Below are 15,465 nucleotides of genomic sequence, written 5' to 3'. Positions count from 1 at the left end.
ACAAAGCAAAAGGTAATGTTAACAGACCGTGGATAAGCCACGTTGCAGTTGAGGCTTCTGCCACAGAAAAAGGCAAGGATTCCAATTTCTCAATATGTAACATAGAAAAAGAAGCATCTCGCATAGAAAGCAAGCGTTGTTTGTCAGTCAAATTAAAGGGTGAAAAGGTAGAAGACACGTTCATGTAGCCCCATGGCACTTTGCCAGATTTAAGCGTTTGCAGGGTCCATGCAAATTGCATGATAGAACGTAATTGATTCTGAACATGGTACAAAACAGATACCTCATCATGCACAATATCCACTACAGAAGACACAATGTTATCTAAAGTGTAAATGCGTGAAGAAAGCATGTTAATACTATTGTCTACCACTGCAAGGACTTTCTCTAGATTTGCTTGATCTATTGCCCTAAGTCGTGTTACAGCCTCAATCTGCGATGTTTTCCAGATTTCATTGTAGACCGCATATATCCATCTTTTTGACCTACCACTAGCCGGGCCCTTGATGAAATAATTTAAATCAACATCATTATTCAGCTTTGCAAGATGTAATTTAACTGCAGACAATTTAGAATGTTTCAGCCAACTCTGACACAATTTACCTACAGAGTAAGTTGTGACAGAATGTTCAGTTTCAAAACGTGGATCAGGTCTGACCTGTGTAAAGCCATCAGACAAACCCAGAAAACGGTGCTGGCATGAATCAGCACTCCTGTGCCACACCAGCCAACCTTTAGGGTCTAAACTGGAAATGTTAAAGGATGAATTCAGCAATATGGTCTGTAAGTCCCTAATTGAAAACTGAGTATAATTACTCCAGCCAGAATATTCCTCTAACTCCGGGATAATATGAAAATTTAGTTTTTTAGAAGTAGCCAATCCAAAGTACGTTGTTTGAGAAATAGTGGAATTCAAAAACAACATTTGGTTCGGGATGAGACATGCACGGTGCAAAGCCTCAGTGCCTTGTACCTGCCATACTTTCGAACCCCAAACTGATTTTAGGTCAATAGCTTCCTTCCATAATTCATAGCCGCCAACAGCCAGTTGGTCTAGAAAGGACTTCGAATACAATAATTTAGTATCGGTAAGTCTAACCTTGGACATAGGCTTCTGTGTCATTTTGAAATAAAAGGACTCGGGATTAGATTGATTGAAGTCAGTAAAATATGTGTACTTTTTCAAAAAAGTACTAGAACTGCCTTGTTTAGGAACTGGGCAATGTTCCCATTGTGTATAATTTACAGTATTCCTTCTGGATGTTGTTTTATGCAAGAAGTGATTGCCAAAATGTTGAAAGCAAAACAAATCACCATAATTAGCAGATTCCAAATATAAATCCTCAGCATCAAAGGCAGCATAGTATTTCAAATCAGAAAACAAAGACTCTACGGCCTGAACATCCCAATCATCAGAACGTATGTTTTGTTTCACCACATCCCCCATATTAACTCTAAGCACATTAGGGACATTAACAACCTCAGTAGGCCCATGTATTTGAAATCTAACGGCATCCCACACTATCCCATCAAGGACAGGCCAAGCAGTGATGTTAACAAAAGCCAAGTCTCTTCTCAGTCTGTGTGCAGAATGCGATGAGGACAGGGGGGCCAAAGTTCCATTGAGATGACGAATGCACGTTCTTTCCTCGACATAGTGTCCATTTACCAAGCGGAAAAAATAAAACACAAACCCAATTGACATAAAAAGGTAAATCGAAAAAAGCACCAGCCAAATGTATGTCCAAGGGGGAATTAAAAAATGTTTTTTAAATAAGCTGGCATAAACTGCAAAACGTGAGGGTTTCTTTGAGCCATTGGAATCAGTGTCAAAAGAAAATCTGGATTCTGTGGCCAAACGTGCTTGCAGGTCAGGCATGGACAAGTCAGTGGGGTAAGCATAGTCTAATTCATCATGGTCCGTACCGGGCAAAGTACTTAATAAAGGACTGGAAATTGCAGGTAATTCGATGGCTACCTCAGTTTCTCGATTAGAAGCAGTGGGCAAAACTGAATTTCTCACAATGGAAGGACAGGAAACAGCCGGTGTCATGCTAAGAAGAATCGGCCACTCTGTGTATCTTGACATTGTCAATTGAGATAAACCTGTTTTCCTTACGACCAGGAAGTGGTGGTAAAATGACTGTTCTTGTGCCCTTCACTCCAAGTACTGGAACCGGAGCTCGATAGGAAGGACCAAACTCTTTCTTGTTATCGATTTTCTCCCGAACCAGTTCTCCAACTTGGGGTAGCCAGCCGACTACCGGGATCTGCAACGCAACATCCGACGTGGAGGGCAAATGTTCCTTCGCAAGACTGTCTCTGGTCTTTTGTAGATTCTGTAAAACATTGCAATGTTCATCTGCGTCAAAGGAAGTGGCGTGAACCACACAGTCTAGACCGTCAAGGTCAGGGACGTACATCTTGATGCCAAAGAGCATTTCGTATGGGGTCCACCCACCCAGAGACCTTCTAGGGAGATTATTAAGAGCACGCTGCACGCCATAGAGGTGGGCTAGCCAGTTTCTGCCAGTGCCTATAACTCGAGCTGTCAAAGATTGCTTTAAATCACGGTTCATTCGCTCCACTACACTGTTACCCTCAGGTCTGTAGGGAGACAAAAACTTGACTTGGACCCCCATCGAATTCATGGCATCCTTATACGCCTTAGAGGCGAAAGCCGGACCCTGATCCGAATGGAAGGTACCACAGGCAAAAATCCCTACAAAGATGCGCAAATCTCTAATGATAGTCCGTGAATCAGCGCTGCGATGGGACCAGACCCACACAAAGCGTGTGCATGAATCAACTGCAACTAAGATGTACTTATAAGCAGTATCAGATGAAAAAGGACCGCAGTGATCTAAATAAACACAACCTAGTGGTTTATTGGAAATGTACAACTGTGTCTGTGGCGGACGCGCAGCAGTCGAAGGTTTAATCTGCTGGCAAATGTCACAAAGAAGGACATAATCACGCGTCTGTTTGTACAGTCCCCGCCACCAGAAACGTTGTTGTAATTGAGTTACAGTGGCTGAGACGCCCGCATGCGCAGACGCCACACCTTCATGAGCTGCTGTAATCAAGTCAGCCCTGCGATCCGAGTTGGGAATCAAGCGTTCTCCAACGTCAGGAATTTTCACAAAAGGAACCTTTTCGGGACTTAAGTGGTATGTGTACTTCGAAGGGAACCCCGTAGGATGTGTACTTCCCTTCTCAGTGGCAGCGATAGCCGCCAAGATATCACTATCAATCTTACTTTTGGACCGTGTAACTGCTGCAACTAAGTATGTAGACACCGCTAATTTCGCTGCTTCATCAGCAAGCAAGTTACCAACAGCGTGAACTCCTAGACGCTGATGGCCGAGAGTATGAATTACAAAAACAAGCGGCAATCGAGCTTTAAGCTCTGCCACTCGAACCCAGATCATTTTGTGTTTTATTGTGCTACCCTTGGAATCACGAAAATCATTCTGAATCCAAAAGAACAATTTTTCATTGTAAGACTAGACACAGTAGAAAGAATCACTTACAATAAGAGTAGTAACACTAGGATCTGCGTACTCCAACGCTAGTAAGAGAGCACGAAGCTCTGCCAATTGTGCGGTACAATCACCCAGTGGCAACGTGTGCACTTCCCTGGAGATGAACTCATCGTTCAACATAGCACCGACCACAATGGCGCATGCGGAAACGTAGGCATGTTTAGAGCCATGCACAACCTGCGCCGAACCATCAGTGTAAATGATACAATGGAAGTCCTCCAAAGGTCGCATAGCCAGAGGAGCAGGATGAACAAACTCATACTGCAAGTACTCTTGCGACCGGAACGAGGCGTCAAAAATAAACGTGACATCTGTGGACGTCAAGGATGCAGCCCATTGAATCCACCGAGGGTGCAAAGCTTTAGAATTAGGTACACTGGCTTTCGTGACTGCCTCCAAATGAGGACAGGGTGTAACAACCAACATGCGTTTCCCCTGTGACAGAGCTCGTTCCTTAAGAATAGCCATCTGCACAGCTGTTAAAACCTTTTCCACAGTGGGAAACCGCATTTCAGCCGAAGTGTACAAGTGTGACTTGTAAGCAATAGGTACTGTGTCTCCTTCATTAAAAGTGAGGTACGTGAAACCCACCGTCCCCGGTATTATTCTTATCACCAGGTTGGTGTGGTTATTACGAGTCAGTAAGAATTTAGAAGCGAGCAGATCAGCCTGCAAGGACTGCAAGATGGCTGAGTGCTCAGGCAGCCAGCATGATTTAGAAAAAGTAGGTTGTATCAATGCATACAAAGGCTTGATACGCTGGGCATATTCCGGAATGTACGTCCTCCCGAAATTTAAAAAGCCCAGTAAAGACTGTAATTTTTTCAGAGTTGTTGGAGCGCGCAACTGGGCGCATTTCTCCAAGAAGTGAGGAGCCAAACCTCTACCTTCATTGTTGAGCTCATAGCCCAGGAACAACACTGTGTACTCAGCAATGTGCGATTTTGCAAAGTTAAATTTGTAACCCATATCTGCAAAGGTACAAATAATCGAATTGACACGACACAGATGCTCCCAAATTTCGTCGTCTGTGAGATATATGTCATCCACGTACGAACAAGCATCTGGGTCGATTCTCTCCAAAAGAGAGACAATGCGTGCGGTAAAAATACCAGGACTATTCTTATAGCCCATTGGGAGACGCCGGAATTGTTTTTGGACCCCATCGCACGTAAAACTGGTCCATTGGGAGCTTAAGCCATCCAAACTATGGGCATAAAAACCGTTGGCAATGTCAAGCGTTGTTTTAAAACGCTTACGCACAAGACTATCCACCAGGGCAGAGCCGTGAGTATTCTGTACTGCACAGTTACGGCAATGCGAGTTTAAATGCCGGTAATCCAATACCAAACAATATGATCCGTCAGGTTTGGTCACAGTAAAAAGAAGATTATTCATCGGTGACACACACGTTTCAATCACTCCCTGATATTCTAATTGTTCAAGGATTTCCGCGACGGAAGCCTTGGCTTCACGTCGCAAGGGATATTGAGGTTGAGGCTGCGGCTGAGACCGCAAAAGGAATTTCGTGGCAAGGGGACAATTTATCCCAACCACATTGGTTACGGTACAGAGCCGGTGCGAGAGCCCGAGCCCACTCTTCTGCAAAATGCTGCGCATGCTCTTTCGAGACAGTGTTCGCGAAACTGGGGAGGATCACCTCCTCCCCTCGCGGCGCCGCGAGCACAAAAGGTGGGGGCCAGTCAGCCTCCGAAAGCAAAATGTCATACGTAGAAGAAAGATTTTCCCAAAATACCCCTTTAACGGTACGTTGTATGTCACCTTCAATTAACAGGACAATTTCATAAAGTCTTTCAGGGGGAGCAAGTCTCGTATCGGCTGTTTCTATTACAACGTAGACATCAGTCGCTGTCACCCTCAGTAGTGGACGCAGCGCCTCTCTCACTATGGTAATCTCCGCCACGCTGTCCAGCAAGGTCAGAGCCCACGTCAGATTCCGAAGCCGCGTTCTCACTATCTGTGGCATATCGATGCACTGTTAAGGCTGCGACTTTCTTTTTCGCAAACTGCGGTCTCTTTGGCGTAGAATCCTCCTGCTTCCCTGCGCCTTCTGTCTGGCGGGGCTGGCCACGTCCTTGTTGGCCACCACGTCCCCGTCCGCCTCCTCCCCCACCGGTCTTCGGGGCCGATGATTCCTGAAAGGAATGAGGAGAGCGTTGATCAGAAACCTGAAATCGATCAGGTGATTTAATCATCGCGCGGTCGCGCAAATCATAAACTTTCTCCGCCGGCGCAGGAACCTGTGACGCAGGATAAGAATCCTGAGTCTGCTGTTGTTGCTTCCCCTGTTTCTGTTTCTGAGGCCAATTCTGTTTTTTGGACCTGGGTTGTACATCTGCCGCAGCAGATTGCACTTGTGGTTGATTCTTCTCCTTAACTGCGAAGTACTTCAAACCCTTACTTGTGCGACCGATTGTTTTATAAGCGGCCACCACAATCTTCGCCAACTGGCGGGGCTTTTCGGCATCGGGTAGCGCAGCCAAAGCATTAAACACTTGGAAGTTCACCGCATCTCCTTTGATGTTGGAGAGTATGAGATCACTTACAATCTCAAAAGAACCACACAGGCGCATACCCAACTCAACCGCTGCCTCTGGACCGTGATCATCCTGAACACGTTTTATGATCGTAGGCAGTACAGCCATAGATGGGGTGCCGAAACACCTCGCATAAACAGCTGCAAAAGATTTACCCCAACTCTCACAGTCAACGAGCTCGGGAGTTATATCCTTTGGTAAAGTAATCGTCAACATTCTATGTTTATCAGCAGGAGTAGAATTCGGAAACACGGCTTCCAGTTGGTCAAATTTCTCGGCCAGCCAAAAAGGAAAATCATCTTTATTATCGGGGCGTTGACCAAAAACCGAATTGACCATAACCGGATTGAGCCGTAAACCACCACGTTCCGTGTGAACGGCCGGACCCCCCGGGGGACCTCCCGGGAGATGTCGACCAATGTATTGCACTAATGCACGAATCACGGCAATCGAGACTACGTGTAGTCTACGAATATCCACTAGGGGACAAGCGCGTGATTCGGGTGCGGGGTGAAGCCACCCAAAGCAGGCCAATTTGTACCTGGAATGGACAGTGGACCTAACCTCGCTGCGGATAAAGAGTGGGGGAGGGCGCCATCAAACCAAACGCGATGCTGCCAATGATCAATAGGTATCTCCAGTGCCCTGTACGGTGTATATTCAGCCGGTACAGGGGAGGGTGTGTAAGCGTGGAACAAACCAGAAGTAGCGTCCACTGCCGGAAACGTTACCCATGAGTAAAACAGTTCGAATGGGTACGCCGGATCTGCACACACCACTAAAATCACAGCCATGCCCTCCAACGGGACCTGGTATGTCTGAAGATGGGTGCGCACCGCAATGCGACTATGCTGCGCAATGGCCACAGCCACAGCCATGATTTCACCAGAGCTACTGAAAAACAATGTTAACTTTGTAGCACAACTGGGTAGTAATTCAAGGAAACCGTTTAGAAAGATTCAAGCTTGAAAAGACCTATTTTAAAAAAAAAACAGGTAGGTTTCACCGACACCACAGTTTTCCGGAAACGATAGTGAAGGGGTTAAGGGTTGAACAATATACTACTCGAGTGTCATGATATAAGACCACCAACGTACGGGCGCCATGTAGCAGGGTTTCTGTTCTCCCACAGAACTGTGCACAGAGGATTGGAACCTCAGCGAATTAGGGTGACCCAAAACTCACCTTAGTACCCAACAAACCCCTTACCGAGCTAGCTACAGTGTCTCATTGGTCAGAACCAACTCCCAATGTTTAGACAAACCAGAACATGAGCTTACAATACCTCAGGTTACGTGGAACACATGAGCACTCTTTCGTTATACAATCATTACAAACCAGAACATGGAGTAAAGAAGAACACGTGAGCATTTGAAATGTTTATTTACTAATGCCGTCTTCTCAGGCGCAGTATCTTAGCTAATACAAGTAAACATATTATCAGAAACAAAGTTACCAGCATAGTTACTAGTCCATAGAAGGCAAACGGTGACAGCATGCTAACATGCTGTAATGAATAAGAGTTAACAACACTTATTTCTCACCCTCCCTAACACACATATTATATTAATAGCTAAGAAGGTCTCTTTGGGTTGAATTAGGGCGGGCCCATACCTCAGTGTCCTAGCATGAAGGGATCACATCAGCATACACCAGCTCTCTCTGCATGCGAACAGCATCAAGTGTGTGTGTGTGCCTCCAGCAAAGCAATGTAAAAACCCGCCTCAAGCCCAAAGTTGGCAGAAGCTGCACTTATGTTATGTCTATGAAGGCGCGAATATCAGACCTCATAACAATTCTGTATCGTGTTGTTCCCGAAGCTTCAGCACTCTCTGTACAGACATAGTTTATTAAGCAAAGCTGATATCAGAGTAATAACATATTATTCTCATGTAAACTACAACGAACTACTAGGTTGAAAGCTAAATCAACAATTAAGTGTCGTGTGCAGAAGCAGCAAAAGGAAAAATGGCGTTTAAACATTTAATGAGCCTATGCTAACTTAACACATTATAAAGATATACAGTAGCTATATGACACAGTAGGGAATGGAGTGGCGGGTGTGTTGTTTGCCCATTGCCATTAGCAACTAAGGTTTTTCATTTATTTGTATTGGAAGAGGATGGGTTATTTTACTAAATTTATTTGTTGTAAGCTATCCATTCTTTCTGTTTAAAATGGCTCTGACCCTCTTGTGAAGTTTACATAATTGCACATCCTTGGGTTTTGAACTGTTTACCTGTATTTGCCATTTTCGTTTTTCATTTTAAAAAGAGGGGGCTGTGTTATGCCCTGCATAGTTTACTTATATCTTGTAGTTTATCAATCTTCCTGCTACTCAGCTAGTGTGTATGTTTACTGTAGAATGTTGGTAATTCAGTGATACATGGAATGTTGGGTGTCTCTGGGAGAGAGGAATGACAGTTAGAGATGGGCTGAGCAGCAGGCAGGCTGCTCCTGGTGGGGTTTGCTGTTACATGGAACTAAGGGTTGACTACAAGCTAACCTACATCTACTTCACCTGTTTACCTGGACTACCTATAAGATGTACTTGTATACCATCTGGATGTACTTGGACCATCTACTGAATAAAGATACCTATGAACTCTACTTGGTTACCAGCGTCTACTTGTCCCAGGGTACAACAGAACCCATTTGTGGATTTCCTGGAATTACCTACTGAGTGAGTCCACCTCCTCATTCTGAATCCCTGGAAGGTAAATTGTTGTAGTACACAAGTCCCTTACATTGAGCCATTTCCAGGTTGTTTCTGCCCCTAGAGACAATGGTCAGAAATGTTACCCTCTCTCGTTTGTTCAGATAATACGTTGTTATTCTGTCGCTCTAAACGAGAAAAACACTGTTGTAACAGACAGGAGGAATGAGTATAAAGGACAAGATATGGATTAATTCCAATAAACTAATATGAAAGGCCTGCTTCTCCAACTATGGTCCACGAATCTTAAGATAGCCCATGTGTAAAAGCCCAACCCCATCTTGATGAAAGGTAATGACTTTCAACAGATTCTGAGTCCAGAGAAATGACTGGATTGCAGACTGAGAGAGAGTGAGTATATCTTCCCAGCAACCTGTACATTGATAGCATGATCTCCCAGACATTGTTGACGGAGCCTCATGTAAAGTCTGACATGAGGAACCAGGAAGATGCAAGAGGCTACTAATCCTAGATAGACTCTAGTGTGCCGTTGGATGAGTTGTTTGCAAAAGTCTATGACACTTCAGATAGATAGATGGCAGTCTTTCCTATGAAGGGTACACTTCTGCGGCCGGACTACCCAGCATAGCACTGAAGTAGTGCATTTTTTTGAAAGGGTACAGCAGTTGACTTTTTTTTAGACTGACATGTAGCCCCAGTCAGCAAAGGGTTCCTGAAGCCATTTGGAAAATATTCAGGGCCTCTTTGGGCATTGCAGACTTGATGAGGCAATCATGGAGGGAGGGATAGACACATATATTCTATTTTTTGAGGTACGCTGCAACATACACTTCGAAAATGTACTTGGCACACATTGTAGTCCAAATGGAAGGACTTGGAAATACAAGGGATTGTTCACCTTCTACAAACTTCAAGAACGTCCAATGTTTTGTTACGATAGGAAAAAGAAAGTTGGCGTCCAGAAGGTCAGTGCCACACATTCTATCCTCTTGTTGTAATTGTAGGTAAGATTTGGGTAAATGCCAACATTTAGAATTTCTTTTTCAATATCCATTTGATTGTTGCTCAGAGGTCGAGTATAGGACTGAATTCTTGTTTTGGACATTTTCTTTGGAATCAGAAAGTAACAAGAAGAAATTCTCATTTCTTTTGGTGATAAGGGACCTCCTCCACTGTTTCTTTCACCAGTAAAGTGCAAATTCTTTTCTTTTCAGTTTCTCTCAATGGTACTGAGGCAATGGTCTTAGTAGGACACATGACGAGGAGATTTTAAACTCTGAGAATATATATTCTGAACAATGCTCAAGGACAGTCTTTCTTTTATCTTTTGACACTCTTTCAGCTGGTTTGGATTGCTTCTCCCTACTGGAGTGGCTAAGGGTGAGAGAAGATAGAGAGAGTCACTGTTTTGGAAGTGGTTTCCCTGAGGAAACCACTGCACTCATAGAGGGTTACAAGCTACCTCTTCCCTTTAAATCCTTACATGGGTGGTAAGATTGTCTCTGCTGATGTTGCTGAGACGATTGCAGGCTTGGAATCCTCGGAGGGAAGTAGCACCTGCTGTCATAGGGTATAAAAAGCCTCTTACATTCCTTTCTATTTTGTAATCCTAAAACTCCTAAAGCCTCCATCTCAGCTTTCATTTTAATAATCTTATCACTGGCGGGATGTGCCAAATAGAGAATTCCCAGAGAAAGGTAGCTTAAGAATTCACTATTGCACTTCTAGTTTTCTTGGGCGCCGGGACGCTCCTTCGCTGGAGCAGCTGCGCGCATTACAAATGCCATTAACATAACATAACATATGTGAGGCGAAGCCAGGATCTTCTTTTTACAGCACCTCCTGGAAAACCTGTTTGTTCCTTATTGACTGTTTCCCAGTGGAGTGCTGAAGAGATTCTCATGGGGATCTGTCGTAGTGCCCAAACAAGGCAGTGGCAGTTGCAGACTTCCAGCTATAGCTGATCTTCCACACATTGGAGGTAAGAGTTACAGCATGCAACTCCCTGGCTGCTGTCATTATTTTCCCGGACGCTGAAATAACTTTACTTACAATGCTGCTAGATTGACAGAGATAGCGAATGGAGTTGCTATGTTTCTTCAAAAAAACTTATCAGAAAGTTTACCAGCGATTCTTAAGATAGCATGTGAACATGGAAAAGAGACTGCTGTATTTGTACTGCAGTACACAACTGCCTATTTTTTATTTACTTGTAACACAGTGTTAGAGAAGCAAGTGATACCAGTTGTTATTTACGCTTTGAATTTCTGTAGAATTCTTACACTTTATATTTTTCACAACAGAAAAATATGTTTCCATTTCCACAGTATTTTTTAATATAACTGACATAGCTGCCTTTAATGATTTTTTTAAATTTAATAGAGTTCACAAAGACTGGCGTTGCATGCAGCATTTAATTGACATGCACAAAGAATTATACATTTTTTTGATTTCTCCAGTTAAAAATCAAAGCGGTATTTGATTATTCAGGTATTAAGAGAAATAAATTCACCCAAATCTTTGTAATGAGGATATGGCAACTCATCTCAGAGTTGCTTGAAAACAGGGAGACAGTTGGCGTGCAGTATTGTGCCTCTATACAGTCACGAGTGATTGATATCTTCAATTTGTTGCTTATATGCTGGAGGTAGACGTTGTGAAGAGGACTGGGAAAGCCTTGCTGTCCTTGAGTCTGCTTCACCACTGGGGGACTACACACCCCACCTTTTTTCCCCTGTGCTGAATTCTCATCCAGGCACTTAAAAGCACGACGCAGCCCCACTGCCAGTCAGAGCCCGGAACAGGCTGGGCTGTACCACCCTCTAACGTTCAGGGGCTGAGGACAACGCCTGTCTTCCATGGTAAAAAACAAGCTGAAGCAGCCAGAGTCGGGCGGGGAAATACAATTACGACTTTTGACTCATTTCTGGTATGGGCAACTAATTAATGTCTTATCTAAAGAAATTGAACTTAGAGAACGCAGGATATTCATAGGAGATATAAAAAGTGGTGAAGCTGATGGCGAAAGCCCATTGAGAACAGTAGCTAATGATTTGCCGGAGTCCTCACCTGTTGAAGTACCCGTTATTCAGGTCGGGCAAAATGAAAATATTTCTATGTCACCGGTGGAGCCACCTGTAAAAAGGAAAAGAGGCGGCCCTAGGCAACAGCCCCAGAAGCTAGAAAATCGAAAAAGGGGCCTGTGATTGAACTTTCTCCCCAGTCCCAGACACAAGGATCGAACATTATACATTTGGATGATTTATATACAAGACTGGAAAGTGTTTTCCTAACTCAGATTCACCCTCTCAAAATTCGACTAGAGCTGATAGAGCAATATTTAGTGCGACCAATTGAGCAGGGTGGGGTAATACAGAAAAATGCTCTTACTGCCACTACTAGTACTGCTTGAGTGCTTTGAACCGTATTCAAGGGTATTTGAACCAATGCAGGGTGATGGTCTCAAGAAGAGGGGAAACAGGGGTGGAATGGTGGAATCACAACAATCATATCAACACATACCTACACCATTGTAGGTATTTGGGGACTGCTGCATTGTCTTAAATGTTGATACTCCAGGCTTAGTGAGCGACATGTTAGGTCAACTATCTAGTTTACAATCAGAGGGTTCTCAGCTATATGCTTTACCCTAAATTTCTTTTCTACAAACCTCAGGATTTGCGCAGAATTGCAGAAAGGGCAACTAGCATTATGGTAACTACAAGTTCCTGCCCCAATTTTTAATCTTTTAATGAATTGCTGAAGTCTGTACTCTAAGTAGGTTTGTCGCACTGGAGAGTTTAGAGGGCTGTGACTGACTCCCAGGGGGGGGCGGTACGCTAGGGAAGGAAGGGGACCAGAAGACACCTTCTGAAGGGGTGTGCCATAAGGAGGTAGTAGGGCAAGGAAACATCAAGGTGATAAGACGGAATATAGCACGACTCAGCCGTAAGAGAGATTAAATAAACTGGATAAGAGAGATAGCCAAATATGATATCATATGCCTCCAGGAAAAATTGGAGGTGGCTCAAATCTCCTTAGATGGGTATAGATCTTACCAGACCCCATCAGTGCCATCTAGAGCTGGAAGGGCAAGAGGAGGCATCTTGACATTAATAGTGGATACTCTCAGCATTAAACATTTTTTTAATGACTTTCCCTATTTTCATTATTTGATATGCGGAGGGCGAGGGGATTGGGATGTGATTATTATAAAATATTATAATAATAATTTTGTGGGTAAAATGGAATCTGTGATAGATAAAGTGGAGTGCGTGATTAATAAATAAATAAATTCGTATTTGTAAAAGCGCGAACTACTCACCCTTACGGGTCTCAAGGCGCTGGGGGCCGTCATGGAAATTAAGTGATCTATTGCCCAGAGTCACATGGTGCTGAGCTGAGCTGCTGCCGGAGATCGAACCGTGAACTCTGTGCTCTGAAGAAAGCTGCCCTGGCTGCTGCACCACAAGCTAACTCCCAATATCATAAGACACTGAATCTTATTATCTTGGGAGATTTTAATATTAGAAGGTGTCATTTAGTAGGGAAATTAGTGTGTAGGCTTATGGATTGTGATGGAGACCTGATCGTTCATTTTAACCATTGTATGTATGGGAACACATTACTTGGACCCTAGTCATATGGAATCTGATGATAAATCATAAATTAAACCCATTGACAGGAGCTATGGATAAGACGTTTGAGAGTGCTGAGAAATGGGTCCAACATTGATTATATAATAGTTTCTGAAATTTGTACAGATAGTTTTAGTAACATGCAGTGTACTTTCAGAGAATTTAGTGACCATGCTTTTCTTGCATGTGATCAGAAATGGGAGATAAATTCCAAAAAGAGTGCAGAGAGAGCCCGGTAACCTGTTCTAGCAAGGAAAAATTGATATATTTGAAAATGGGACAAAGTGGATAAGATAGATATGCTGTCAACAGTAATAACAGAAAAGAATCCAGAGGTTATGAAATGTCTTAATGACAGCGATAGCTTGGAGCAGGTGGTTGAAGCCTTTGAAGAGGTCCTAAAAGAGAATAAAAAGCAGCTAATATGACCATGCAGAAGCAGAGAGTCTCCGCAAGTACAATGGTTTGATGCAATGTGCACTAAAACCTCTTCTAACCTCCATAGAGGATTGCGAGAGGTACCCAGGGATGTTTTGTTAATTTGGGGCCTACGTGCTAGCTATAAGAAGGTGAGTCAGACTCGATTAAGAAGCCTGAAAGAAAAAACATGGGCAGTCCAAAGGCAGGCAGCAAAGGGGGATCCCTCGCTAGATGTCCACATAGAGGAGGACGGATGGGTCAAGCATTTTCGAAATATTTTTTCAAATGCAAATGAGATAGCGATTGATAATTATAATACGCAGGAGCAGATTAATACTTATCTTGCATTTTGAAGTAGGAGAAGTGGAGCAAGCCTTGCCTTGATGTGTCTCATCAATTAAATATTTTATTAATTTTTAAAAATGGTATTTTAGATATTTATTGTGATATATATATATGTATGATACCTCGTGATGTTTTTCTACTTTTATGCATGGAAATAATACGAAATAAAGGATTTATTGATTGATTGCAGGAGAGGTATGTTATCGCACACATAAGGTTTGTTCCATTTTCTCCTCTTTGTAGGTTCTTGGCAGCATTTGAGACTTGCAAACAGGGACTTTAATGACCAGTATGTCTACATGAATTAAACAAAAATTTCTTTATGACATAACAAAATATTTTGAAGATTAGAGTGAGAAAAATACAGAAAATAAGAAAGGAAATGAAAAGAAGAAACCAAGGCAAAATAAAATGGAGGATTTGAAGAAAAAGAAAAAAAAACTATGGAACAAATACATAAGAAATAAAGAAGACAGAACACAAAACAAAAAAGAGTTACATTAGAATGACAAAAGTCAGAAAAAATAAAGAAAGCAAAATGAAGAATGACGATTTATTTATTTATTTATAAAGTTTTATATAGTGCGAACGTGACCCTCGAGGGTATCAGAGCGCTTTACAGTATAAGAACAAAATTGGATGAGGTGGTGTACACGTATTCAAATGTGTCAATTCGTACAAAAGAAATATAACATATATGGATAACAAACATAGAGGACCGTGAATCTGTAGGACGTTGCACAATATGCAGTTATTGAATATTAGGTGAGTGTGCCAGCAAACAGACATATAATATCCTCATTCGATTCACAATGGATATAAAGTATATAGATAACCAAGGGGGACCTGAGGCCAGCTAAGCTTTACACTACATACAGTTATAGAGCAATAAGGACAGTGGTATTAGTCTTACATAAAATAGTCTTGTCCATTCCACCTGAAATAGGCAATGGAATTCGGGTCTTAAAGGTGACTCGGTGACAGCCTAGAATTAAGACTTAGGACATGAATTTGTTCATTAGAAGTATGGTTCTTGATTGCTGTAGGTATGTTGCATCTTCTCAACCGAAACCTACTCTTAATGACAAATGGGGATTGGGAGCACTGGTTTGAATTTGAACAAAAAATACCAGCATACTTCTGAAATATGATATACTTCTTTGTTTTCATAGAAATCCATAAGATTATTACAGTTCACAATAATTATACTGTAATGCTGGAACTTGCCAGTAAATATGGACTACATTTCTAAGGTCCTTTCCTACTTATCCTCAATATACAAT

At 42.7% G+C, this 15,465-nt stretch overlaps 1 protein-coding gene across 2 annotated transcripts in view; it reads right to left on the bottom strand.

The window, feature by feature from the left end:
* Positions 1-15,465, bottom strand: part of ODAD2 (outer dynein arm docking complex subunit 2) — a 1,353,572-nt gene that overhangs the window by 723,059 nt on the left and 615,048 nt on the right. The window lies entirely within an intron of this gene.

The sequence above is a fragment of the Lissotriton helveticus genome, chromosome 10, assembly GCF_964261635.1.
Source record: "Lissotriton helveticus chromosome 10, aLisHel1.1, whole genome shotgun sequence".
Taxonomy (NCBI): Eukaryota; Metazoa; Chordata; class Amphibia; order Caudata; family Salamandridae; genus Lissotriton; species Lissotriton helveticus.
Note: the sequence above shows the minus strand (reverse complement) of the source record. Positions and strands in the feature narration are given on the sequence as shown.